Genomic DNA, 25,832 nt, shown 5'->3' with positions numbered 1-25,832 from the left:
TATGTCATCATCCTGTACACCATTTGGCTCTCCAAAAGAGCCTCCATCGCGAATGATCCCGCTCCATCGGCTGCGCATAGTGCTGCATCAGGCCGTTCCAGCATCGTGCATTCGTGCACGGTGAACCAGTGGGGTGGTTCGCCCCGCGCCCTCGCCTCGTGCTCAGGTGCTCCGGCGCGCAGGCGAGCTCGGAGGGACGTCAGTGCTCGTTGTTTTTATAGAAAAAAAGGGAGAGCAAAAAAGAATCCAGAGTGGTCGAAAAGGCAGCAATTCATATTCATCTACGAAAAAGACATGCTTACAATCATCCTACTTGTCTAATGTTGAACTCGCTCCTTTACCTTGTCTAATGTTCGCCACAGATTGCAGATGCACTTAGCCTAGTGTTCTCCACATATTGCAGAACACTTGTTACCAAGAAAATAACAGGCGAATTGCAGTTTCTCTATACCACGTTGGATGTGATCGAGTCTATGACAGCGTCACAAAGTTGTCTACGATGAGAAGTATACCCATGATTTGCTCTCTTGATGACACACAGTTTGTGGTTTGGTACAAGCCTTGCAAACTCATGTGCATCTTCCACAGGTATGATCTTATCTGCTGAACCATGAATAGTGAAGAACCTGGACAAAGAGTAGATGAACAATTTGCATGAGGACAATTTTGTTCTAACACACACTTAGCCAATCATGCAAGAAATGAACTATTTTGGGTTCTGTAAAAGACTTGGAAATTACAAGTATAATGTAAATATTATATGCGGCTAGTTTCTCTAATTGTTGATTAGCTGAAAGGGTAAATAACGCTTAGACTAATTTCTTAACCTGCATTCCTTGCTGATGGAAAGGCTTGCTGCATGCATATCAGTGTTCCATCAGGCTCTCTTTTGTTACTCTGTACAAAAAAATTCCTACATTGGAATCAACAAACGTCAGTAGATGCCTACGAAAGAGAAATAAGCTGCACATGTAAATAGCCATGCATATAAAAGTTCATATATGTTTCCTTACCTGATTTGTTCAAGACATCAATGTAGCCTTCTTTGTTTATCCGATCCATAAATTCTTTGCCTAGACGCTCTTCAACGCCTTTCTCCAAGTAAAATCGACCAGAAAGGTTAACAACCACAGGAACATCGCCATATATAGAGGCATATAGAACCACCACACTTCCACCTGGAGGTAAACAAATACAAACTCAGAGACTTTTCAAAATTAGCTAGATCATTGCAAGGATAGCTGGGGTGGCTACAGCTTCATTTTGGATAAATGAGATTAGAGAGACTGAGAGAGGATGAAAACATAGCATCTAACTACATGAAAACCAACTTTTCCTCACAAAAGAAAGACATAAACGAAGAAAGCTAACTTGATATATTCTTACTGAGTGACACTTAACTGGAGCTACATTTTTCATTTTTTTAAACTCAAATAATGCTGCACGTGGTTATACACAAATATACAACAAAGTTTTCAAAGTATGATTCCCTATGCAAGTTCTTGTCGAACTTATACATTCTTTTCGCTACCTATGTTCAATGGAACAACACCTTATTAAAAAAATAATAAATTATAGCAACTTAACAGTAGAAGGACTGCTATAACTCACCTTTGCTGTGGCCAACAATTGGTGTTACATCATACTTCTGGTAAAGATGTGAGACGACAGAATGCAAGTCATCTGCCTCTTTCCTGTAGTTGCCATACTGGAATTCACCTTGGCTTTCTCTGAAAAGCATGATCAGAGGCATGATGTGAATGTAGCTACAAACCAGTTTTTGTTATTCAAAGTAAAAATATACAGTACAAAACAAATACACCAACAAATTCCAATTCAAATAGTTTAGGTGCAAGACAGAAAAAAAGCAAATTCCAATTCAAATAGTTTAGGTGCAAGACAGAAAAAAAGGGGAATCGTTTAACACATGTTTTGTATGTTTATTTCTCTGGATCTGGAGAAGAAAAGTGGGTCTCCCTGTGCGTAAAAATACAATACAGGTCTATGATACAGGTAAAATCTCAAATTAAGGCAATACTGCAGTATAATATAGTCAGGATGTATCAGGTAGATCCACAAATTCACGAGCAACTTACCCATTTCCACTGAAATCAAAGCGAAACGCACTCATCCCTTTCTTTGTCAATGCAGCTGCAAGATCAATCATGATGCTATCATCCTAAAAACAGAGTGCTACGTTATATTAGATTAGGAACAAAATTATCGGCGTGTTCGCTGGTTGGTTTCTGGGCTGGTTTGGGTTGGCTGGTGCTGGTTTGTTGTAAGAGGAAAACACTTGGTTGGTTGAATAAGCCTGGCTGAAACCAACAAGCGAACATGGTGTATGTATGTTCCTACCGGATTTGTTGACTGGAGGAGACGCAGTTTATCTGCGCACTGAAAAAAATCCCCTCGTCTGCCTCACGCCAAAGCACAGGTCTAAGGACAGCCCAGTCTCACGGGAGTTGCGGTGCCTCTGTGTATGGGTGGGGCAGAGGTTCGGGGTTTTCTCAACCTGCGTGAGAATGTCTTCTTCTTAAGCACAATGTCCAGGGATTGTCTCACCCCCGGGTCGAGTTTTTTTTAAAAGTAAGATTTAGCCAATCATGTCTTAGAAGACAACAAGGAAAAAGCCTCTCCAGAGCATGACATTACTCATGTATAGTACCTTGCAAGCCGCAAATCCATGGCATCTCTTATTATCAAACCGGGAAGGTTTGGCCGCCAACCAGGCTGGCCACGTCACCCGAAATCCCCCCCATCCGATTCTCCGATCGACGGCCCGTGTTGGCTCCGCCATTCGCTACAGTACGGCCGCCCGCGACGAATCCCTCGGCGGGTCTCCCCGGCCCCGACGCCCTCCTTGTCTTCGCTCTCTCTCTCTGTCTCTCTCTCCCTCCCTCGCTACCAGCTCGCGACGCGGCTCACGCGACGGCGCGGGACGACCTCGTCGGTGGCCCGCCCTCCGCGCGGCCGCAGCCTCCCTCCTCCTCCTCCTCCACCACCACCTCCACCACGCTGCTTCCTCCTCGCGACGCAACGCGGCGGGTCCCGCCGCCTAGGGTTTCGCCCCTCCGTCGTCGGTCGTCCCCACGGCCGCGTGGGCAGCCAGCGGACGCCATGACGCGCCAGAGCCCTCTACCGGCGGAGAAACCTCCGTGGTGGCCGTGCATGATGACGGGAAGGTCACGTCGGCAACCTCGGCGGTGGATCTGGAGCGGCCGCTCGCGGGGCCACTCCCGGCGGCCGATCTGAGGCCGGAGCACGCCGTCGACCTCGCGCAGCCAACGGAGGCGGTGGATCTACGGCGAGCAGCTGGATACAGCGCGAGCCCTCCCCTCTCTCTCCCCTTCCCTCCCGATGCGGCGGCGGATGCAATGCGTGGGCGCGCCCGCGCCCCCTGCGGCCGGCGCTCCTGCTGGGGTGGGCCCCGGCGGCTACCCTACCTCTTCCCCATCCTCTGCACACGTGCTTCACTCCTCCATGAAACCCTAGCTTCGTTAGGGTTCCTGCGTTGTAACTGTTTTCTGTTCATCTACGTCGCCAGTTAACTGTTCCAGCTTCACAGATAAGTGTGCTCCATCTCCAACCCTAGCACCCTTTATGTTTTGTTACATTTTGTACTTGATCTTAATCCCATGTCTCATGTTATACTGTTCAACTGCAAGATAAAGTTAATTGCTAAACTATTCCCAGATGATTGTCTTCTGCCTTAATCAATCAGCTACCAGTCTTGCATCTCATATATTGTGTACCTGAGGATATGATTGTGCTCTATAAGGACACACGGGAAAAAGTTCTATTCATATTTTACGTCATAGATAGATTGTCTTATATCTTAATTAATCAGGTACTTGTGTTGCATCTTAAAAATAGAGTAGTTGACGATATACACCCTTGCCTTTGCCATCTAGATCATGATATTTTCTATTTTGCATTGGGAAAATACATGTTCTCATCTTTGTTTCACCTCTTTCAACCTGAATGTAGAGCATAATGTTTTCTATTTTCCATTGAAAATACATGTGCTCATCTTTGTTTCACCTTTTCCAGCCTGATCTTTGTTTATCAAAAAGGAATATGGGGTCATGGTCTGATGGATCAGGAATATTAAAACATATGACCCTGCTTATTGTTTGTTACTGATAAAAATTTCTATAGATCTTTTAGCCTGCCATCCACAGCCCCGCTATTTATTTGGTACTGATAAATGTTTTGTCCTCACCTGTTTTTTGTCTCCAAATCATCCTGGTACAAATACTTGCTAAAAGCATCTAGGCCCCTAGTTGGGTTTCGGTGATTAATGACAATACAAGATTACTATGACTAACGTGTGTTTTGCAGAGGCAATTAAGTTAGGTCATGGTAATGGAGATCAATTGGGCAATCAAGGTTGTCATGCCCCTACGATGGAAATCATTTCGGTTTTCAAAGGATGGACGACAAGGTTAAGGATGACTAGTTCTAAGTGTCGATTAGAGTTGGAGTGACACTTAGAGTAGTTTAGGACTTTGTTTTTCCATTGGCCGTACTATTAAGGGGATATGGACGGGTAGCTTGACCTAGGTGAGTCTAGTGAGTTAGGTGTGGTGCACACTTGTTAAAAGTAGCACTAGGTAGCTCCACAAGCCCTATGATCCTATGGAAGAAACTTCATTCACATATGTTCGAGAGTTGGAAGTGAATGAAGGGTCAAATGCTGACCGGACGCTGGTTCCGGTGCGATTGGACGCTGGCCGCAGGGTCCGGTCAGTACATTTGATCAAGGAAATTAAGTTCGGTGCGACCGGACGCTGGAGTGGTCAAGTGACCGGACGCTGAGAGGCAGCGTCCGGTCGACTCCAGTAATGTTCTAGAGAAGGAAATTTGCGACCAGACGCGTCCGGTCAATACTGACCGGACCCTGAGGATCCAGCGTCCGATCGAGTACAGTAAGCATCTAGTGAGGGTTTAATGCGACCGGACGCGTCCGGTTAGTGGTGATCGGACCCTGCCAGCGTCCGGTCAACACTTAAACACTGATGTGCGGGTTGAACTGACCGGAGCATCCGGTCAACATGATCGGAGCGTCCGGTCACCCTGCAGAAGCTCATAACGGTTCGTTTTTCAGGCTGCCTTATAAATAGAAGCTCCACTTGTGTGTGGAGTCACTTTTGCTCATTCCAAAAGCTAAGAAACACGTTTGTGAGTGCCAAGAAGAGCAAGGTCCTAGTGAGGTGATTGAGATTCGTGAATCCAAGAGAGTATCCTCATTAGTGAATCAAGAGTAGCAAATTATGCATCCACCGTTCTCATTAGGCTTCACATGGTCAAGTGAGAGTTCGTGCTTGTTACTCTTGGTGATCGCCATCACCTAGATAGCTTGGTGGGATTGGGAGCTTGGTGATCACCCGACGGAGCTTGTGGGTGACCCATCTCAAGTTGTGAGTGGTTTTGGGTGATTCGCCACGACGGAGTGTCGAAGAATCAACCCGTAGAGAGCACTTGATGCTTGCGCGGATCAAGGGGGAGCTACACCCTTGCGTGGGTGCTCTAATGAGGACTAGTGGGGAGTGGTGACTCTCCGATACCTCGGCAAAACATCGCCACGTTCCTCTCTCTCTATTTACTTTGATCATTTACTTTGAGCATTTACTTTAAGCAATTCAATACTTGTCTTTACATTCATAGAATTGCCATGCTAGAGTAAGTTTGGAACATAGGTTGCAAGTCCGTTGTGCGTTAAATTAATAGAAACACTTTTCTAGGCACAAGGGGGTTAATTGGGTTAACCATAGGATTTAATTATTGCAAGAAAATTTAGAATTAGCCTAATTCACCCCCTCTTGGGCATCTTGATCCTTTCAATTGGTATCGGAGCCTCGTGCTCATGTTTTTAAGCTTAACCGCTTAGAGCAAGATGTCTCACGGGGATGGACCTCCTCCTATCTTTGAGGGAGATGACTTTCCATATTGAAAAATCCACATGGAGGCGTACTTAGAAGCTCTAGATGTTGGTATTCTTAGAGCTGCCTCACAAGGCTTCCCAAAACCTCGGGATGCTACTAACTTACAAGGCGATGAGGTTAATTATGAAAAATGGAATGCAAAGGCTCAAAACACCATCTTTAGAGCCCTTTGCAAAGATGTGTTCAACCGTGTAAGGAACCACAAAGACGCCCATGCACTATGGTCGGACGTTTGTGCGCTCCATGAGGGAACCAAGAGTGAGCGTGAGGAACGCTATCATCTTGTGATTAAAAAGCTAAATTCATTTGAGATGCTTCCCAAAGAATGTGCTAATGAGATGTATTCACGTTTGAATGTTCTTGTAGAGGAAGTCAATGGGCTTGGACTTACTCAAATGTCACCATTCGATGTTGTGAGAAAGATCTTGAGTGTCCTCCCCATTGACAAATATGGGCATATTGTGACCGTGTTACACCAAGGTGATCTTTCCACCACTACACCGACACAAATCTTGGGAAAGATCAATGCTCATGAGATGTACATGCACATCACGCCACAAGATGGCTCATCCTCTACCAAGAAGAAAGAAAAGGACTTAGCATTCAAAGCTAGCCAAGACAAGGGCAAAGCAAGACTTGAGTATGAGAGCTAAAGTGATGAAGAAGATGAAGATGAAAATCTTGCTCTCATGGTGAAGAAAGCCACCAAGATGCTAAAGAAGCTAAACAAGAGTGGCATCAAGTTCAACGGCAAGAAGAAGTTCTTCACAAGCTCTAGAAGAAAGCCAATCTCCGAAATGGATTGCTTTAATTGTGGTGAACTTGGTCATCTAGCACATCAATGCCCTAAGCCTAAGAAAGACAAGTTCAAGAACAAGAACAAGGGCAAGAAAGATGACTCAAGTAATGAAGATGAAGATGAGAAGAAGAACAAGCAATACAAGAAGAGAGATGGCAAAAAGAGGGACTTCCACAAGAAGAAGAGTGGAAATGCCTACATCGTCGGTGATTGGCTCACGGATATTGATTCATCTAGTGGATCATCCGATGATGATAGTGACAATAAGAAGGTGGCCGCCATTGCTATTGATCTTCCATCTTCACCGCCACCATCGCCATCATCCTCTACACACCTATGCCTTATGGCCAAGGGTGAACACAAGGTAACTAATAATGATGATAGTAGTGATGATGAGTAAGCTAGTGATGATGATAGCGATAGCGATGATGATGATTCACCTTCATATGATGATCTTGTCAAAATACTAAGAAAATACACTAAGATCATTAGAAAGAGTAGAGCTAAAAATGAAAAGCTTGATGCTAAAAATGATTCACTCTTAGCAAAGTGCGATACATTGGAAAAGGCTAATGATGAGCTTAGAGAAACTAATGATGCTATGTCATCCAAACTCAAGGAGCTCAAATCTTCTAAGAAAGAGCTTAAAGATAAACATGATAAACTTGAGTGGGTGCACAATGAGCTCATCACTAGCCACAACAAGCTAAAAGATGAGTATACAACTCTTAAGATCAATCATGATACTCTTGTTATTGCTCAAGAATTTTTACCAAATGAGCCACATGATGCTACTAACCATGTTGTTAAGATTGATATAGCTACATCATGTGATGATTTGATTGATGAGAGCATTGAGCAATGATCTAGTGGCAAAGGCAAGCAAGTGGTTGAGTGCAATGACTATGATGAATATGTCAAGCTCAAGAACACAGATGAAAAGCTCATGAAAGATCTTGAAGAAATGAAAAGCCACAACACCATTGTGCTAGAAACTCTTGATCATGACAAAGAGTTGATCCTTGAGAATGAGAAGCTCAAATAAGAAAACAAGAAGCTCAAGGAAGAGAAGAAAGATGATGCTCTAAAGGAAGAAAATAAGAAGCTCAAGTTGGAGAAAGAGCATCTCAAGATTGGGTTGAGCAAGTTTGCTAGAGGCAAGCACCTCCAAAGTGAGCTACTCATGAACACTGTCATGAAGATGGATAGAAGTGGTATTGGATATGTGGAAAGTGTAGAGAAGAAGAAGGCTCAAGTTCAACAACAACAATCAAAGCCAAAGCCAAAGCCAAAGAGATGTTTTGAGTGTGGACAAGAAGGCCATTTTGCTCATGAGTGCCAAACTCCACCGCCACAACCCTTGCTCAAGCATGCTAGACCCTTTGCCTTCAATGCTCACTACATGCTTAAAAAGGATTCTAGTGGAAAGATGAAAGTCATGTTCTTAGGTCCCCCTAACAAGAATAGGCCTAATAAGATTTGGGTGGCTAAGTCACTTGTTGAGAAGGTGAAGGGCCCTCAACAAGTTTGGATTCCTAAAGCTTGAATCTCTTGTGTGTAGGTGAACTACAAGACCGGTGGAAGTCATTAGGTTATTGATAGTGGTTGCACTCAACATATGATCGATGATCCTCGTATGTTCACCTCACTAGATGAAGAGGTAGATGGACAAGAGAAAATAACATTTGGAGATAACTCAAAGGGCAAGGTTAAAGGATTGGGCAAAGTGGCAATATCAAATGATCATTCCATCTCTAATGTGCTCTATGTTGCTTCATTGAGCTTCAACTTGCTATCCGTTGGACAATTGTGTGATCTTGGCTTCCAATGCTTGTTCACCGAGAAGGAGGTTGTTGTATCCAAGGTAGATGATAATCAAGTGATATTTAATGGATTTAGATACAACAACTTATATCTAGTGGATTTCACCTCCAAAGATGCAAACTTGAAGACTTGCCTATTCACCAAAACAACACTTGAATGGCTATGGCATAGAAGACTTGCTCATGTTGGGATGAGCTCACTCAAGAAGCTTATGAAGAATGATTTGGTGAGAGGGTTGAAGGATGTGAAGTTTGAAAAGGACAAGCTTTGTAGTGCATGTCAAGCCAGCAAGCAAGTTGCAAATACTCATCCAACCAAAGCTTTCATGTCAACCACAAGGGTGCTAGAACTCCTACACATGGATTTATTTGGACCTACACCATACAATAGTTTGGGAGGGAATCTCTATTGTCTTGTGATTGTTGATGACTATTCAAGGTATACATGGGTATTCTTCCTTCATGACAAATCTGAAGTTGCATCTTGCTTCAAGAAGTTTGCCAAGAGAGATCAAAATAAATTTGAAGTGAAGCTCAAGAAGATTAGAAGTGACAATGGAAAAGAATTTGACAACACAAACATTAAAGCTTATTGTGATGAAGTTGGGATCAAGCATGAAGTCTCCGCAACTTATACTCCTCAACAAAATGGTGTAGTTGAGAGGAAGAACCGGACTTTGATCACTCTTGCAAGGACAATGCTAGATGAGTACAACACCCCCAAAGCTCTATGGGCGGAAGCAATCAACACCGCATGCTATGCATCAAACTGCCTATTCCTTCAAAAGTTCCTTAGCAAGACACCTTATGAGTTGCTCAATGGGAAGAAGCCGGACGTCTCCTTCTTTAGGGTGTTTGGTTGCAAAGGCTACATCTACAAAAAGCGGCAACACCTAGGGAAGTTTCAAAGACGTTGTGATATTGGTTTTCTTGTTGGTTACTCATCAAAGTCCAAAGCATATAGAGTATTTAATCATGCCACCAGCTTGGTTGAAGAAACATATGATGTGGAATTTGATGAATCTAACGGCTCCCAAGGGGCACATGAGAATCTTGATGATGTAGGTGATGAACCATTGAGGGAGGCTATGAAGAATATTCCGGTGGGAGACATCAAGCCAAAAGATGATGAAGATGATGTACAAATCATTGATCAACCTTCTTCATCAAGTGTGCCACAAGATGGTGAAAAAGATGAGAGAGTAGAAAATGAAGATACTCATATCTCCCATGAGCAAATGGTGGTACAAGCACAAGATATTGATGCTCCACAACCTCCTCCTCAAGTGGTCAATAGAAGAAATACACCTCTCCTACAAGATCATCCACAAGATCTTATTATAGGGAGTCCATCAAAGGGTGTAATGACTCGATCTCAAAAACTTACTTCATTTATTGCTCATCACTCTTTTGTCTCTTGCTATGAGCCTACCAAGGTAGAAGAAGCTCTCAAAGATCCAGATTGGATCAATGCCATGCATGAAGAGTTGAATAACTTCACTTGCAATGAAGTTTGGACTCTTGAAGAGCGACCAAAAGGCGCAAGAGTCATTAGAACAAAGTGAGTGTTCCGCAACAAGCAAGATGATCAAGGTGTTGTTGTGAGGAACAAGGCAAGACTAGTTGCAAAGGGGTTCTCTCAAGTTGAAGGTTTGGATTTTGGAGAGACCTTTGCACTAGTTGCAAGATTAGAAGCCATCCGTATCCTACTTGCATATGCATCACATCATGAAATGAAACTATATCAAATGGATGTGAAAAGTGCATTTTTAAATGGCTTTATTAATGAACTAGTCTATGTTGATCAACCTCCTAGGTTTGAAGACCCTAGATATCCTAATCATGTTTATAGGTTGTCCAAGGCACTATATGGGCTTAAGCAAGCCCCAAGAGCTTGGTATGAGCGCCTTCGGGACTTCCTCATTGAGAAAGGCTTCACCATTGGGAAGGTCGACACCACACTATTCACCAAGAAGCTTGATGGGCATATCTTTATTTGTCAAGTATATGTTGATGATATCATATTTGGATCATCAAATGAAGACTCATGCAAAAAATTTGGTGAATTAATGTCAAAGGAGTTCGAGATGTCAATGATTGGTGAGCTTACATTCTTTCTTGGTTTTCAAGTCAAGCAAATAAAAGAAGGCATCTTCATCTCTCAAGAGAAAATACACAAAAGATCTTCTCAAGAGATTCAAGATGGATGAATGTAAGCCAATCAAGACACCAATGCCTATCAATGGACATCTCGACCTAGATGAGGGAGGTAACCTAGTTGATCAAACTCTCTACCATTCCATGATCGGTAGCTTGTTATATTTAACCGCATCTAGGCCCGACATTATGTTTAGTGTGTGTATGTGTGCTAGATTTCAAGCTAATCCTAAGGAAACACATTTAATTGCTGTAAAAAGAGTCCTTAGGTATCTTAAGCACACACCAAACATTGGCCTTTGGTATCCCAAAGGAGCTATATTTGAATTAGTTGGCTATTCTGATTCGGATTATGCCGGTTGCAAAGTCGATAGAAAGAGCACATCCGGAGGGTGCCATTTGCTTAGTAGATCACTTGTGTCTTGGTCCTCCAAGAAACAAAATAGTGTGGCTTTGTCCACCGCCGAAGCGGAATACATTGCCACGGGTGCTTGTTGTGCACAAATTTTATACATGAAATAAACTTTGCTAGACTATGGTGTAGTTCTAGAAAAGGTACCTCTTTTGTGCGACAATGAAAGTGCGGTAAAACTTGCAAATAATCCGGTTCAACACTCTCGCACCAAGCACATAGATATCTGCCATCACTTTCTAAGAGATCATGTTGCTAAAAATGATATATCACTAGAAGGTGTAAGAACCGAACATCAATTAGCGGATATCTTCACTAAACCACTAGATGAGGCTACATTTTATAGATTGCAGAATGAGCTCAATGTACTTGATTTTAGTAACTTCACTAAAAATTGAGCTTGTGTTGTTCCTTGCATTCATTGTAATATACAACATGTTTGATTTTTGGTAATGCATATAGGGCTTGTCTAACATGGTTAAGATAACCGCCGAAAAGCGTGTGAAGAAGCTTAACCTTGGATCAAACTTGACAAGCAACTAGATTTACTTACAAAGTATTGCATATGCATGGATGTTGTTTTGTCGTTTTGTTCCATTTGCCCTCTTATTGCCTATTTTCTTAAAATGAATTATAGCCTAAGGCAAAATATTTTGAAAAACTTGAGGGTTTGAGAGAGGTCACCCACATCAATCCCAATTGGTGTTTATTTGGATCTTATTTATGTTGGGACTTGATTGGGAATAGGCAGCGCGGAGGAATATTGAAGATTTGCTGGAAAAGAGTGACCGGACACAGCACCGAACTCTGCTGTCCAGCGTCTAGTCAATTCACAGGAGGTGAACAAAAGCTGAGGGAGTGACCGGACTCTGCGTTTGAGCCTCCGATCAGGAAGGGTTCCAGCATCCGGTCGATCTACATAGCGCTCAAAGCAACTGACCGGACCCTACCTGCGTCCGGTCATGGACCACTGGACGCATTCGATCATGATTTTAGAGGAATTGGACCTCTCTGGAATTGACCGAACGCTGGGTGGTAGCGTCTGGTCGCTACCACCGGAGCGTCCGGTCAGTAGATCTCGTGTGGCTTTAGGACTCTTTATTCGTTTCCTTTCTTGTCGTGTTGGGGGATCTATTTAATCGCACGTGCCGTCCTTGCTAACCTATTCCGCCGCCGCCAAGCCCTAATCACCGACGAGCTCCATTGCCCGCTGCGTCCATAAGCCTCCCATGTGCCTCCCGTGCCAACGCCGCCGTGCCTCCACCACCACTGTGTCAGCCCTACTCTTCCCCACGCTAGCTCACCACGCCAGCGCTAGCCCTCGCTGATGCCGCAGCATCGCCCGTGCAAGCTTCGTGCGCACACCGTCGCCCACTCCCGCACCGCCACCATGCATCTGCCACCGAAGCCTCCACTATAGCGTTCTTTCTCCTCTCCATCGGTAAGACCATGCCCTAGCACCCACTGTGTTTTGCCCGTGACCTAGATAGATTTCAAAGCATTGATTTCAAATCATCCAGGGCCACCGATTCATTGAAGTGCTTCGCAAACCCTAACCCTAGCAGTCCCGGTGATCCCCCACGTGATGCTTCTCTTCTTTTTCTTCAGATCATCGGTTCATCAGGTAGCAAGCCAGTCGCTTCAATTTCGTACCTACATTGCTTGCTCTCATAGGGTTTCGCATCTTTTAGATATATCGTATTTACTTATATATTAATCTATTCCATCGTGCAGCGAGTCGGTGCCGTTAAGGTGACAGGTGCAGTTGTCAGTTAACTTGGAGCCAAGCTCGTGAGTACGGATCGAGGCCAAGGCTTGAAAGTGTCAGCGGCAGTGTTTCTCTTGTTAGATCAGATGGCTCGCACCAAGAACATTGGTGGTGGTCTAGGAGATGACGATCAGAGGCCCTCACCTCGCTTGCCCGTAGGAACCAAAGGCAAGGCGACGAAGCAGGTTACATCAAAGAAGCGCAAGTATCCTGATGCAGAGATAGTGAAAGCAGCAGCAGTCGCTGAGGCTGCAGAGCGTGCCGAGAGAGGCGGTGCTCGCAGTGGTGTTGTCATTGTAGATTAACAGCTTACACCAGCACAGAGGGCAGCAGTTGAGGAGGCTGAGCGTCATCATGGTGGTCCACCTAGGACTATCATGATGGCAGGATGTCGTCTAGCTATTGAGGAGCCTCAGCCCTAGCAGGAGCCATAGCAGTAGCCCCCACCAGCAGAGACTCAAGAGGGCCAGTAGGCCGAGGAGGCCAAGGAGACCGAGTAGGCTCCCCAGCTATGCCACTCTAGTCGTACCCATGTTCCTGTCTCACCAAGGCCACCAACACAGCGGAGGGGATTGCGTCCACCGCCTAGACCATAGGGTCCGCCTCCAGTGGTACATCTTGACTTAAGGGCCACCACAGCTAGGTAGGTTTGACAGCTAAGATTTGTAGAGTTTGAGGTGTGGTTTCCTTCGAGGAGGGATGAGAGAGCAGCAGAGGGTTTCTACACGCCACTACAGGAGGATTTCTATAATGCTTATCTCAACAGTGGGGCAGTGTTCAGATCTCAGAGAGTCTGTAGTATTGAGGCTATTGTGGCAGCAGCCGAAGAGCATATCCGCCCCTACTTATCATATTTTCCAGGGCTGACAGATCTGATTGGCTAGACTAGACTGTATGTACCATCTTAGGTTCAGCAGTTTTATTCTTCGCTCTACGTTGACCCACAGCATAACTTCATACACTTTGCATTCAGAGGCAGAGACTACAGGGTGATGAGTTTTAGGGCCAGGGAGATACTAAGGCTATAGGAGCAGCCTGTCAGGTTACATGAGGTATGTTATGGACAACAGGAGCCTCCCAGGTGTCCTCATGGAGGGTTGGTGCCCCCTACTGATCTTGTGCGACATTGCTTCAAGGAGCCCTTTGGTGAGGGGTCGAGGAGGAACCTCAGGGACCTTACTCCTATAGCTCGAGTGCTAGAGGCTATCATTAGGAGGACACTACTTCCTAGGTTGGGATACAGAGAGGGTCTGACTCGCCTACAGCTTTGGCTCCTTAATGCCCTGATGCAGCAGACCGTGTTCGACATTTGGGACCTGCTTCTATCATAGATGGAGGATACTATAGCTAAGGGCTTCAAGGGTCATAGGTAGCTTCCATATGCACATTGGATCACTTTCCTGATGCTTAAGGCTGTGCAGGTTAGGACCCCTGAGATGGTTGCAGAGTACAAAGGTGCCACCACTAAGTTTCTAGCTTATAACATGGCACAGAGGATCAGGCATAGCACACCATAGGCTCCCACTCAGCCTCATCGTTGTCCAGATGTACCAGAGTCAGCAGCTCAGTAGGACAAGATTATCAGAGGCATAGCCGCTACTAAGGAGGAGGAGCTTGAGGCTCAGGAGGAGAGGACCGAGTCTAGTGACAGTTCGGATGACGACTATCGGCCTATCCCTTAGATGCCTCCACGTAGACATGATGCAGAGGCCGATAGTTCCAACTCCGCTCCACCTGCACCGCAGACGGATCCCGCTTTGATTGCTATTCTTGAGCGGATGCAGCAGGATTAGGCATGATAGGCTTAGGAGATCGCTACAAACTTTGCACAGTTTCAGGCTCATTAGGATGAGTTCTAGCGATAGCAGCAGATCCTCCAGTAGCAGTAGCAGCAGATGCATCAGCAGCAGTTACTCATGCAACAACAGCTTATGGGATTTATGCAGCATATAGTAACAGCACTTGGGGCTCCACTGCCATAGCCTTCACCCTAGCTTGCTCAGCCTACCACCACTTCGACAACTCCAGTAGTACAGCCTAGTGGGCTTCAGAGTCAGGAATAGCCTCCAACTCCGTTTGCCTCTCCCACAGTATAAGTGTCCCAGTGGTTATCCTCGCTAGTAGTAGCCCTACAGTTTACACCATATCATACGGGCTTCTCACCAGATCAGTCATCCTCGCTATTTGTGCCTAACACGTCAGTCTACAGGAGTCTTGGAGCATCCTTCAGCGAGTTGACAGGCATGCCTACACTACCACATATGCATACCGCCGGTCCTTCTACAGCAGCCCCTGTCGCCGTGACTACTCAGAGGCTCCCTTCGTCTGTCGCCTCTTCAGATCCTACGACAGACGTACCAGCAGCATCAAAGGCCGCACCTACCCCAGCTCAGACCTAGACCGCTTCAGAGACACTTCTAGCCATAGAGGGTCAGTCAGTACATAGCTCAGGGTCCGATGATGATGGCATCTAGTTTCATCTTGCTCCTCATACCTCAGCGCCCGACTCATCCGCTGCAGCCCCGCCGACCGACCCTTAGGTTTTGGTGTTTGACGCCAAAGGGGGAGAGGGTTTGAGTATGTAGACTCAGGGGGAGCAACATTTAGGGGGAGCTAGTTATCTAGTATTAGCTTATTATATACATTTGGAGTTTTATTTGTGTGATACACTATTACTATTATGTATTCGTGTGTTACTTTCATGCATATTATTATATCTATGTGATAGTGATATCTATGTGATTGTGATACATGACATGTGTGCTCTCTACTTTGTATTCATTGGTATGTCATATCACTTGTGTTATGCTCATTTGCTTTGCTTCCGCGTTTATACTCCGATGCAAATGAGCTTTATTACTTGTACTCATGCTTATTTCATATCTTTTGAGTACATCGTGTTGGCTTGGGTCATATAAGCTTGCCTAACTCTTTTGTTCTTATTAACAAAAGCTTATATGAACCAAGCATAACAAAAACCTCACTCTTTCACATACTCGAGGTGGTATTGTCATCAATCACCAAAAAGGGGGAGATTGAAAGCATCTAGGCCCCTAGTTGGGTTTCGGTGATTAATAACAATACAAGATTACTATGACTAACGTGTGTTTTGCAGAGGCAATTAAGTTAGGTCATGGTAATGGAGATCAATTGGGCAATCAAGGTTGTCATGCCCCTACGATGGAAATTATTTCGGTTTTCAAAGGATGGACGACAAGGTTAAGGATGACTAGTTCTAAGTGTCGATTGGAGTTGGAGTGACACTTAGAGTAGTTTAGGACTTTGTTTTTCCATTGGCCATACTATTAAGGGGGGTATGGATGGGTAGCTTGACCTAGGTGAGTCTAGTGAGTTAGGTGTGGTGCACACTTGTTAAAAGTAGCACTAGGTAGCTCCACAACAGCCCTATGATCCTATGGAGCAAACTTCATTCACATATGTTCAAGAGTTGGAAGTGAATAGAGGGTCAAATGCTGACCAGACGCTGGCTCCAGTGCGACCAGACGCTGGCCGCAGGGTCTAGTCAGTACATTTGATCAAGGAAATTGAGTTCGGTGCGACCGAACACTGGAGTGGTCAAGTGACCGGACGCTGAGAGGTAGCATCCGGTCGACTCCAGTATGGTTCCAGAGAAGGAAATCTGCAACCGGATGCGTCCGGTCAATACTGACCGGACCCTGAGGATCTAGCGTCCGGTCGAGTACAGTAAGCATCCAGTGAGGGTTTAATGCAACCGGACACGTCCGGTCAGTGGTGATCGGACCCTGTCAGTGTCCGGTCAACACTTAAATACTAGTGTGCGGGTTGAACTGACCGGAGCGGCCGGTCAACATGACTAGAGCGTCCAGTCACCCAGCAGAAGCTCATAATGGTTCATTTTTCAGACTGCCTTATAAATAGAAGCTCCACTCATGTGTGGAGTCACTTTTGCTCATTCCAAAAGCTAAGAAACACGTTTGTTACTGCCAAGAAGAGCAAGGTCCTTGTGAGGTGATTGAGATTCGTGAATCCAAGAGAGTAGCCTCATTAGTGAATCAAAAGTAGCAAAGTGTGCATCCACCATTCTCATTAGGCTTCTCGTGGTCAAGTGAGAGTTCATGCTTGTTACTCTTGGTGATCGCCATCACCTAGACGACTTGGTGGTGATTGAGAGCTTGGTGATCACTCGGCAGAGCTTGTGGGTGACCCATCTCAAGTTGTGAGCGGTTTTGGGTGATTCGCCACGACGGAGTGTCGAAGAATCAACCCGTAGAGAGCACTTGATCCTTGCGCGGATCAAGGGGGAGCTACACCTTTGCGCAGGTGCTCCAACGAGGACTAGTGGGGAGTGGCGACTCTTCGATACCTCGGCAAAACATCACCGTGTTCCTCTCTCTCTATTTACTTTGAGCATTTACTTTAAGCAATTCAATACTTGTCTTTACATTCATAGAATTGCCATGCTAGAGTAAGTTTGGAACATAGGTTGCAAGTCCGTTGTGCGTTAGATTAATAGAAACACTTTTCTAGGCATAAGGGGTTAATTGGGATAACCGTATGATTTAATTATTGCAAGAAAATTTAGAATTAGCCCAATTCACCCCCCTCTTGGGCATCTTGATCCTTTCACTTGCGATTATATATCTTCACATCATGTATTTGCATGGATCTATCAGTAATACTGATGTCAGACTATCAGCATAAGTAGATTTCCTTTTAGAGTTTCGATTAGAGAACTATGAGTTTGCATCGCTGATTTTTTTTTAAATCAGTTCTTCAGCCTTACGTACCTTGTTTTGAATTTAAGTGCCCTACTCATGCGGCGAGACATTGATGGGCTACCTGCGTCACTCCCGCCTGTATCTGCTTATGGTCTAATGTTTTCTTCTTTACAAAGTTCTCCTCCTAGCACATGCAACTGTTTGTTACCTAAAACACATGCCTACTATATGCCTGTGATGAAAATTCAGTATCCATTGATCAGGGATACGATATGATGTTCATTTACCTTTGAGGTACTGGGCATGGCCTGTTACCTAGATTATGGAGTTTTTTGAGTGACCTAGCTATCAGCATGCCCTGAAGCTCCAGACTCATGAACAAATGATGATTGAGACATTACTGAGGCCTTTAAGAGTCTCTGCCAACTTTCTATATGATCTAAGCCTATTTGCTAATAGTCTCCTGTCCTACCCATTTGCCAATTCATCTCGTGCATTCCACATTCATTAATGGTCTCATGTTCTGACCATTTGCCATTTGCTATTTTTTTCCTACTTCAGCCGGCTATGAAAATTTGCCATTTGTTACTTATATTTTTTTACTTTTATGCCTCTGATTACGTCATCTGACACGGTTTGATGGATTCCTGGTGGTCATCTTTCATGTTTTCTAATTAAAGTCAGCTGATTGGGTTTGATGGATTCTTGCTGCCGTTACTTACAACTTGTTGCTCCCAGTTGCAAAGCTGTTTTCGTGTTTTTGGGTTCTATAGTCGGCCAACAAATTCTACTTACATTCTCTCTAAAATATTCCTAGATAAAGTACCACCAAGGTCTGTCCATCAATATTGGTAAGCCTTACAACCCTTACATGCTCTTATAACCCATCCGATATGTGGCCTTAATTGCTGGAGCATTTTCTATCTGCCTATACAAAAAAATATTTACAGGTTACCGCGTCAACCGCTCTACAAACACGAAAGAGGAACTCTTCTTTTGTCAGGCTGATCATCCACTGCTGGTTCAAGGTTATAACCTATGTATGTCTCGATTTAGTTCTATTAACCATTCTATATCGACAAACACAACAAAACTAGACAGTTCTTGCTTATATGTGAAGCTCGTTGAGTGCCTGCCCAGGCTATGTCTAATTTTTACTGTGTCATTACTTCTCCCATGCCTATTTCATTAGCAGTAAAGAATTATTACTCATGTCTTACATGTTACCTTTCCTGTTATAATAAATGATGGAATTCATACCTAGGATCACGTAAAGTTAGTGCTATATCTACATAGTCTACTCTTCAAAATTAAAGCTATACCTATTTTGTTAGTATTTAAATTTCCCAATGCAAAAAGATTAATGAGTTCCATCCTCTACTCTTGCCATTTCAGTAGTTTCTTCTATAATTTCTATACCTGATGTGCAACCTATCCTGCAACTTACATATTTGGTTAGTACTGTAGTTTTTACAGCTGATACACACGTCTTCCTTACAGATTTATTATAGCACTACCCTCTTTATATTTTTACCCATCAATTTATCTATGTGGTTTCCTCATCTAATGCTGCCTGCTCTCTTATCTGTGCACTCTATAATCATAACTGACCACTCTTCCTTTTTCCCTTTTTTAATATATAAACTGAGTCCACCTATATATGCTTTCATGCAGGAACTCAGGAAACATGCACAGGAGTATTAAAGCTTAGACCTCATGCACCACTCACAGTTTTTAAAGCAAAATATCTTCCTATGTGCTGTATGTTGGTAATGTAATTCTTCCTTCTTTATTTGCAGATATACATGCACCTCTAACTAAGTTTGCTAATCTGTCATATCCTCATGAAAAGTGAGGACAACCACTCCTTCAAATACTTCCAACAATTATTTTTGTGCCTTTCCGCACCTAAATCCTTAACTGTACCTGCAGCTTAGTCATTTTAGTTATTGTGCTTGCTCCTATGATTGTGTGTGCACACGATGCCTTTTATTTGAGATTTTAGGATCTTGATTTGTCAGGTAAATTTGTTTGGGCTATTCACTGCAATTTAAAAAGAAAAGAGCCATCTATGTACGTGTCAGAATCGAACAATAATTCGATTAGTTCACTGATATGCATATTCTTTGTTTGTGCCTTTCAGGTCATATAAATAATCAGTACAATACCTCCTTCTGGATGTTGGTGAAGTCTGGAAAAAGTGAACAAGAGCTTCAGCTAGCTTTGAAGGTAGTACAAATTTTCTTGAGTTGGTGAACTGTCTATCACAATGGTATAAATGTTTTAATTCGAGTTTAGTTTTTCTAGGGAACATTTGCAAAGGACAAGAATGAGCTGCTTGCTCAACAATTCCAGATAAACTATGACGATGAACCAGCTATGTTCCGCAAAGGATGTAGTGTTTACCGAGAGAAGGTGATGCTGCAAATGTTATCAGTCATGCAAGACATCTTTCTTATAATATATTGCGTATAACTGTAGGTAGAAACAGCTGTGAAGATTGATGACTATGGGGAACCCATAAAAACATCAAGATTGTAAGTTACAGCCACGCATGTTGATATCGTAGGGCCTGAGTTTTGGAAAAACCATCAACAGATTCTTCGAGAAGGTCGGTTTTAATTATTCAGCTGTCCTTTCTACTACAGATCAAGCTATATGTGTGTATAGCATTAACTTAATTGATTAGTTGCGGAACAGGAAAAAAATCCGTTGGTTTGTCAACAAATCTGGCATCAATCACATCTCTTGTCCTTGTAATTGGATCATTGTTCGCATCAATGCTTGCCAATTTGATCAGTGAGGATCCTTCTTTTTATTTATCAGAAGCATGCCGGTTCTCTTTAGGATTAGCTTGATTGCCTTATTAACTGGGTAAGGTAAATGCCATTTCCTCACTTCTTCCAATTTCTATTCTCGGTGTGACTCTAGACAAAAAAAAAAATCAGTACTCATGGTTGATCGTCGGTGTCAAAACTGAAACTTTAGAATATTTCTCATGCAGTGTGAAGACCTGAAATAGTTTATTGCATTGCCTTCTCTGTATTTGCTACGAAATGTAATCTACCACATCAACCATTTCATATTTAGAATTCTGAATAGTTTTAGCGTATTAAATATAAAAAGAGCTCCAATCTTTAAGTTTTTGTACATCACGTATCTACATTAGGCTTCTAATATTGTTTCTGTGCAAATATTAAATATATTTTTTACCTACGCCTTAACCGGATGATTTGCCGGCGTGCGCGATGGCGCGCATGATGGACTAGTAGGACTACAACCTTGTTGGACCCCGCGTGGTGCAGCATCCCCCACAAGATTCTCGCCGTGCTTGTTCGCTACCACGACTCTCTGTTCCGGAGCAGCTGTTGTTCAGAAACAAGATGGAGTCATCAAATCGGTGATAATCTCTCTGGCAAGACACTACTGCGAATCTTAGTCACCGGCCATCGTCTTGTTTACTTGCAACGAGAGCAGATAAAAATACAGAAGTAATAATCCAGAGAAAGAGAGGCGCTCACGAAGATCGGGGGCATCTTTGGAGGAGACGAGTGGTTGGGCCATGTGTGGCTGCCGGCGGTGACCTTGCACCCTGGGCGGGATCGGATCGGAGGACTCCGGCCGTCCGGCGTGGACCACGCCGCCGGGCTGCTCAGTAAGATCAGGGAAGAAGGGATTCGTCGTCTGAAAATCCTCGTTTTGATTAGGGCGTTGGATTGGAAATCCTAACAGACTCGTCCACCAATTGCGTACAAGGTTACCAAATATATGATGAGTTTATTTCAATCCCACTACGGCGCTTCCTCATCTTTCCGTTTCATATTCAAATTCGAACTTTCGAAGTAATAAGGAGCATGAAGTCTTCGATTTTAGTTGGGTTTGTGATTGCAACATGACGCAGTTGTGCAAACTACCAACGGAAAGACGTGTTATCTTCTCATGGTGTTTTATGAATGCAAAAAGTTTGATAAAGTTGTTTTTCCGTATGATGGATAATGATATGATATCCAGTAATTCTGATTGAATTTATCTTTGTTGCAATTCTCTGAATCAGACTGATTAAAACATCAGTACATTCATCAGTTGGGGCAGCCGTTGCCTCTGCAGGTAACTTTACAAATCTGCCAAACCATCAATATTTGTGACATGAAGCTTTGAAGCATACATGGAGGTTAGGGCTACTAATTGCGCTGGTGCGTTGGGACTACTCTCAGATCAGCTTCTCGGGCTTTTTTAAGAAATTTCTCTAGAAGATACTTTTGGAAAAGTTATAGCTCCCAAAACAGAGTAACTTGAACCCAAACCTTTTGCCAATGAATATTCCTTTCTTTTAGATGGAAAATAGAATTCTATTAACCATTTACATAAACAAAACTGGAAGAGAAACATAAACAAGTTCTGCTTCTGATCTTATCGTGACATCGAGCTTCCTCCAAGAGTCCACCGTTGTATATTTATCTATTTCAGTTTTCGCAATCAAACACCTGAACTGAACATTGTCCAATCTATTTATTCGAGTTTTCACAGTCGAGCACATGAACTGAACATCGTCCACAAGCGAGGATCTACCACGTGTACTTTTACGTACAGTAACAGCGGGAATATAAACCATCGATGATAGACCAGTTTCAATGGGTTTCATCAGTTTCGTGAGCATTAAATAAGTTGATGTCGCATATAGTGTTGATAAAGAGGGATATGATAAAAAATTTATAGGATAAAATGCGTTTCATAGAGAATAAAACTTATCTACACTGTTTCCAACACATGAAAGTTTTGAAAACAGTGAGATGAAACTCTCACTGATATTAGCCTAATTGATAAGCACTATAGGCCTCTTTTCTCCTGTATTTTTTATTTATCCTTATACAACACCTCGTATCAATAATACTGCAGAAAAAATAAAGAAAAACGGGATAACACTACTGTCGAACAAAATTGGCAAGGTGACAGAATTTCACATATTAGCTACAGAGACCAACGAGCTCATTGTATACTCAGCACAATCCACTAGACCTTCACCGGTGGCTTGGGCAACGCTAGGAGTATTGGGACTGGGGCGTGGATGCAGACTCAATGATTTCCAAGACTACAACCCATATTAAAAGGGTGTGGATACGCACTAGCTGTTGAATAGCTCAATTCACATCTTACATAAGAATAGCTGAGCATAGCTAGTTGGAGCCATTATCAGCAGGTCAATTAGAACGCTTCGCAGCAGCAATAAGCTTCCAAAACATCTCCCGAGTATCCCCGATCAAAATAAGTTTTCATCAGAACAAAACAGTTACCTGGAGATTGGAACCACTTGACCTACTTACTGTCAAATGAAGAGATGTGATAGTGCAAAGAAATGCTAACGTTTTGTGCCAACTAACAAGGCACATAGTTTCAGACGATGTCCTCACTGGACTGCGGGTGGAGAAAAAAATATCAAGACCAGCAGGGCAGCCGATGTAACCATCACAAACGAGGGTGAGACTCTGCCCGAATGAACTCCTTGAGAAGAGCTTTCTCCTCATTGATCTTATTCTTCTCAGTGGCATTGCGTGGTTTGATCTTCTGCATCTCTTCCAGCATCCATTTGTATAGATGCCGCTGCTCATCTTCGGATAGTGGTGAGAGAACCCTTTTGGGCACAGGTGCAGGAGAAGGATCTGGAGCCTTGGCAGTTGTACTTGCTGGGGATGACAATGCTGCAGCGGCAGCAGCAGCAGCAGTAGCCTGAGCATTTTTCTTTTCCTGGTCTCTTTTGTGGGTCTTGGCAAATACATAAACTGCATGTGACAAGAATGTCAACTTACTGCAGCATGTGACGAAACACAAGAACAAAACAAGAGTGCTAAACAAGTGCAAAATGCCTTTTGCAGTACCTTTCAGCGCCTCAAAGGTCTGAATTGTCGTTTAATTAGCAATGCAATGCAAGTAAACGTGGTGTGGCAGAAATTCCTACATGTATTAACTCTAATGATAGTGTAGCAGGCATACTTACATCATTAACAGATCATATATTAGCTTAGGTTTAATTGTTTGGCACGCTTCAATGGTTTAATCGGTACTACCTTGAATTTGTGCAGGAAGTAGAGAATACTACAGTGAAAGTTTAGGCGTGATGACAATAGTGTTATCCTAAACGCTAAACGGTAAACAGTCGGTCACATACCGTTTAACCCATTATTCGGGCAAAACAGGTGTTTAAACGGAAAAAACGGCTGTTTAAACGGTCAAAACAACCGATTGAATACCCTATGGATATCCATCCTATTCATCTTAACCTATATTACAAGCAAATCAAGTTGGCAATTAGCAACCTGGCATACCCAGGTGCCCAGCCATAAACGGGCAAACAGGTCTGAAACTTGGCTGAAACTGACTGAAAACACTGTTCCGACTGAATTGTTGTGAGAGAAAAACACTGTTCCGGCTGAAAAAAGAAGCCGAACAAGCCATTTTTAAGACAAGCGAACGGGGCCATAATTGTGAATACACGATATCATGCCCTTTGAACTCCTTTGAAGAATGTCACTTGCATACGTGGTTTATACATAATGGCGCAATTGGAAGCAATTATTGAACTTCCCTATATGGCAGATATAACTGCCTGAGATCCTCCAGAGTTTCCCACTGTGCACTAGTTCACTTAGGGCCAAGCCAGAAACCAAACACACCCTTAGTGTCTCCTGCCATTTTCCTACTAAACAGAGAGCATACACAGGCTACTCGGGGACCATATTCTCCAGGAACTTCCTACAACTGTGTTAGTAATCACATCTAAATTCTAAATGGCTGAGATTGAATTCTATTGGTTCATTTCAACCCCATAGCATGTGCTAACATTGGTACCACCAAATTCCAAGTCATGAGTACTAATAAGTACACCAATGATGAACTTCACTTAACAATCAATGTCGGGACTCTTGTACCTACCCTTCTGTTTTTCCATTTATAACATATAGAAATTCATACTAGGTGGTGCCATTAATTTAAACATCTGGTACGGTAGTACATGTATAATTTTCTTTATCTCTGGAATGAAAGCAAATAAAACTCTTAAAGATCTAAATTCTACTTCCGACACAAGACAAAAACATGCAGATTTCAACAACAACAACAAATCATCCATATCTTACCAGCTAAACATATAGTCCCGTGGACATCGAGGGCACAAGATAACCCGATCTATTTCCGTTTTCCATCAGCTACAAAATTAACCACGACAAGCCAGGTCATCCAATTCCAACCCAGCATTTATACAAGAGAAATGTCACATTTTTGCAGGAGACACCAGGACCAAACTGAGGTGATCTAATTTCACAATCATTTAGGGTAAAACGACCACAAGCGCAAATCACTTACGGTAACATTTTTTGCAGGAGATACCAGGACCAAACTGAGGTCGAAGCAGGGGCGAAAAGGGGTGAGATCTGTCGAGGGGGATTTTTTTTTCTCATCTCCGATGAAGACGTTGGTCGCAAGCAGGAAGGGAAAGATGCGGCGCATGAAGACCCCATTCGCCGCCGAAGGCGCCTGCGGAGACGCGGTGGTATCGGGCTTGGCGCGCGGCCATCGCTCCTAGACGGGAAGGCAGGCCACGCGCACGTTTGGGACGGGGCGGTGGCGGCGGCAAGGCCGAATGTTTTATTTTTTAGTTTTTTTTAAAAATTCACAAATATGTCCTTGTTAGTAAGATTTCAAAATCTGGACACTTAGCTCGGCGCTATCGTTGCAGGCGCCGAGCTCTTAGGGTCGAAACAGACATGGCGGTGACATGGCAGGCTGCTCGGCGTCATAGATCCTGGCGCCGAGCTTGGCGCTATAGTTCCGGGCGCCGAGCTCAGCGCCATAGATCTTGGCGCCATGATCTATGGCGCCGAGGTGATGTTTTAACCCCGGCCCCAACCTTCCTGCCCGAGCTTTCTTCATCTTCTTTCTCCTCCCTCTCGGGTTTTTCTCTCCCCACTTCGTCCTACCTCACGAATCGACATATTGGACCTTGGAAACTTTAATTTGATCCGTAAATCTTCAAGAGCAAGGTATCCTCGCTTCCCTCCTAGTTTTTTTCGTATTGATTCGATATATATTAGTCGTATTTTTGAACTTAAGAATCGTCATTACTTAGGGTTTCATACAATTTTTAATATTTGTATTATACCTAGGTAACCGCAGCATATGTTGTTATGTTATGGGTTCATTATTGTGCATAACATTAGAAACCCTAGGTTTAG

General features: G+C 43.6%; 1 long non-coding RNA gene and 1 pseudogene across 1 annotated transcript; both read right to left on the bottom strand.

Moving 5' to 3' along the window:
- LOC136452332 (putative uncharacterized protein YDL057W) lies at nt 1-21,455 on the bottom strand (annotated as a pseudogene).
- A 1,402-nt stretch (nt 21,456-22,857) lies between these two features.
- Nucleotides 22,858-24,914, bottom strand: LOC136452331 (uncharacterized). The gene is made up of 2 exons (XR_010758805.1): nt 24,738-24,914; nt 22,858-23,384 (listed from the first exon to the last, which is right to left on the bottom strand). It is a non-coding gene; the product is annotated as an uncharacterized lncRNA (long non-coding RNA).
- Between the last annotated feature and the right edge of the window lie 918 nt (nt 24,915-25,832).

This window comes from Miscanthus floridulus, chromosome 5, assembly GCF_019320115.1.
Source record: "Miscanthus floridulus cultivar M001 chromosome 5, ASM1932011v1, whole genome shotgun sequence".
In the NCBI taxonomy this organism is placed as follows: domain Eukaryota; kingdom Viridiplantae; phylum Streptophyta; class Magnoliopsida; order Poales; family Poaceae; genus Miscanthus; species Miscanthus floridulus.
Note: the sequence above shows the minus strand (reverse complement) of the source record. Positions and strands in the feature narration are given on the sequence as shown.